The sequence below is a fragment of the Antrostomus carolinensis genome, unplaced genomic scaffold (genome assembly GCF_000700745.2).
Source record: "Antrostomus carolinensis isolate BGI_N321 unplaced genomic scaffold, ASM70074v2 scaffold31335, whole genome shotgun sequence".
NCBI classification, from domain to species: domain Eukaryota; kingdom Metazoa; phylum Chordata; class Aves; order Caprimulgiformes; family Caprimulgidae; genus Antrostomus; species Antrostomus carolinensis.
This window is the reverse complement of record NW_010319046.1, coordinates 2,853-6,379: the sequence shown is the minus strand read 5'-3', so window position 1 is coordinate 6,379 and position 3,527 is coordinate 2,853. Positions and strand designations below refer to the sequence as shown.

General features: G+C 41.1%; 1 long non-coding RNA gene across 1 annotated transcript in view; it reads right to left on the bottom strand.

Annotated features, from left to right (window-relative positions):
- Positions 1-972: 972 nt before the first annotated feature.
- Positions 973-3,527, bottom strand: part of LOC104525866 (uncharacterized) — a 5,203-nt gene continuing 2,648 nt past the window's right edge. Inside the window, exon 3 of the long non-coding RNA XR_003766223.1 lies at positions 973-2,473. This is a non-coding gene — a long non-coding RNA (uncharacterized LOC104525866). The remainder of the gene's footprint in view (positions 2,474-3,527) is intronic.

The window sequence follows — 3,527 nt, the reverse complement described above, 5'->3', positions numbered from 1 at the left end:
AGGAACGAGTGAATGGCTGTGTTTGGCTGCTGGCCAAGTGCCAGCCCAGTGAAACCACCACAAAAGGGATTGTATGGACTGAAATACACGTGCTAGCTGCTGGTCTTGCTGTGGAAGCAGCAAGGTCATTTTGCCAGTGGGTCTTCTCCAGATTTTAACTCAAGGCAAATGAACCTTTTTCATTTCTCTGAAAGTTTACTTCTACCATTTCCAGCTCCCAGCCCAATTATATTCGTTGTTCATCTGGCCTAGAAACCACAGTGGAACATGTGGGCCCTGGTGACATGATCCTTGGTGCTGAAGGGCAGCATGGTCTGCGCTCTCTTGAAGCTAACGCTGGCTCGGGTGGCTGCAAACTGCCCTGAGTGCCATCTCCTTTTGGTGTCACCACAGTGAATGAAAACACTGCTATGCTCAGTTATCCACCTTGTTCTGTGCTGGAGGTGGCTGCAAGAGTGTCTGCAGCAGAGTCAGCAGAGGGAAAGCCAACCTGTACCTTGACTGCTCCATCCTGTGCAAGTCAGTGTGCATTTAATTGAGAAAGAGTCTGCACAAGGATAACAAAGTGGAAACTAGACTGTCTGCAGTGTGGGCACGGTGGCAATTCCAGCAGAGGAGTATCACAAAACTCAGGACAGCAATGTCTTAAAACACTGAAGCTGGACACAGGTCAAAGCCTGGGCATGTGCTGGGTTAAAACATTCTTTAAATCATGTAGTTTGTCCTCATCTAAAACTGGTAAGTGCAGAGCTGCCTGAGGTCTTTAAAGTTTTAAAGGAGCTTAAAACGAGCTGTCTTGGCCAGCAGCTAATGGAGCTTCCTGAGCTATCGTTCTCCTTGTCTCTGCCAGGAGAAAGATCCCACAGGATAATACTTGGTTTTGCTAAGCGAGTGCCAAACGCTTTGCCAGGCTACGGCTGATATTAACAGTCTCAAGTGAATCACATAGTTGAACAGCCACAGGAAAATGTGTGCAAGTCCTGCAATAAAGCCTTTTGGCTATTTTATTTTATTCTACAAATAAAGACAATTGTCCATCATTAAATGGAAAAAAAATAATAGTTTGAGTTGTATATAGCATGAAACAGTAGTTCCCTTCACAAAAACATTTCTAATTCATTAGTTTATTACAAAATATCCACTCACAAAAAAGCACAAGCACAATCTTTATACTTGTGAAATGAGTTGATATTTCATATACAAAATAATTTCCACATAATTCCATATAATTTTATTTCATATAGAAATAGGTCATTATTACAACAGCTGTACAATACACTACTTTTATTTAATAATTACATAAAATCTTTCTTAGAAACATAACAGAAAACATACAAAAAAAGCGAAAAGTGCATTTCTTTCCCCCCCCCAAAGGAAAATTCAATCCTAAATGTTATAATGAAAGAGATATGTAATAGTCTGCAGCATCCCGAGTCAGTGGGCCAAAACACAGTGCATATTTCTCAGAGCCTTGCAGTGGGTGAGTTATTTAGGCTGAAGGAGGATCCATGTTGTACTGCTGGAGAGTTGCATGACTGTGCTTACAATTTGCGTTCTCCTTTGCAATCACAATTCATATAGAAAACAGTCCAGTGTGGATTTTGGGGATTTATTTATTATTATTTTTTTTAATAGTCATGAAGAACAGTTAGGGTAAGCTGCATAATACTTTTCAGATTCTAAATCAAGGGTTATGAGCTGTAGACCATCTTCACCAAGGACCGGGCTTTCTCCCCATTGGATGTGCTAATTTGGCCACAAGAATAAGGAAACAAACTTCTCTTTACAGAAAGTGCCTAGGTTTTGTCCTCTGTGCAAAATAATAACAATAATCATAATAAAAATAATCTCTTGTTCTCTCCTCAATAGACCTTTGACGCAGTGCTTTTCATACACAAAAGAAGAACTGAAACAGTGAAGGCCAAGTACCTCATGAGTCTGTCAACAGTCTTTTGGGATTGCCAGACAGCTTTCCGAGCGGCACGCCGAGACCGAATGCCTCCTCCCGTGCACCCATTGATGAGGGAGGCCGCGCAGGACAGCGTTCCTTTTTGCTTCGCTCCGTCAGTACAGACTGTGCTCACCAGACAGCGCAAACGGAATCCAGCATGCCATAAATGCACCGTCTGAGGAAGTCTTGCACTCTGTGGCGTACTTCTGTCCTAGAGCTTTGAAAGAAACGCTTGTGCAAAAGCCAAAACAGTAAGTACAAAGTCATTCTCTTCTGCCCCATGTGCCCATTGGTTAAAGCTAATCGTGCATTGATTGTGCTGGTGGGACTCTATCGCAGTGGCTGTGGTAAATTTGATGATTCTGATAAGCTATTGCTTCTTCTTGATGTTACTTGCTGCTGCTGCTGCTGCTGCTGCTGCTGCTGTGTCTGATGATACCCCATATTTCCTTGCTGTGGCGAGTAGGATGGCAGGAGCAAAGAATCAGGTTGCTCATTGTGCAAAGAACTTGGTGTTTGCACCTACGGATAAAATAAAATTCATCGTGGTGTTCGATTCTTTCACATGTTAAAGCTCTTCATCCTCAATGTACAAGGTGCTTTAAAATACGACTAGTTTGCTGGCTTTTATTTCTGGGGCTGTTTGGCATGGGGTTAGCTTACCTAATGCTAGAAGGAATGGACATAAATTGCAACAAAGAACATTACAATTAGGCATTGAGAAAGGTTTTTTCTAGTAAGAATGCACTGCCTAGGATTTGCAGGTAATCCTGAAAAGCCTGTTTAGGAACAGCTGAGGTGAGCGTGTCAGAAATGACATGGATGATTGAAAAGAAACAGAAATGAAAGAGGGGATCCTAGTGTACCTCATGCTGTCCCTTCTAGCCCTTCCTTTTTGTGAGTGCACAATAGGGTGTGACCTTGCAGTGGTGGATGAGTCGATGTGAATTCTGCGGATGCTTTTATTGGCATCTGCCATAGTTTTTTTCATTAATTCTCAGGTGTGATAAGGGTTTCATTTCAATAATAAGAGTTTAATAATTTGAGGCCGACGATACTCTTTCAACGTTTCCGGTGGCTATGTGAGGTTTTACAGACTGAGTTAATCTCCTTTTGAGTTAATACAGAGACACCTCATTTCCCCCTTCCTCTTTAGTATGTGTTGAATTAGGTAAAAAAATAAGTATTTTTACATCTTCAGATCACCTGGTTCTTCCAGGCAATGTGCTCCAATTTATCTTCTTTGCCTTGTGGAGTTGAAGAAATATGTTAATTTAATGAAGGGATCCAGATATCTGATCTGGATCTCATTTTATGTCGATACTGGTAATTAAAAATCATCTTTTGACTTGTAAACTAAGCAAATTTTTTACTGAGTAAAGACTCCAGAATAAATCCTAAGGCAGCAATTTTCTCCATCTAGAAATACACTTTAAATATATTCAGGATAATCTGATTATGTTTCCAATGCACAGAATTAGTAATTTCCTTTGAAATATTCAGACTGTTCTCACTGCTCATGTGCTACAATGGAAGGGTACCTGACACTGTGTCACCGTCTCGCACATTTCAGTCT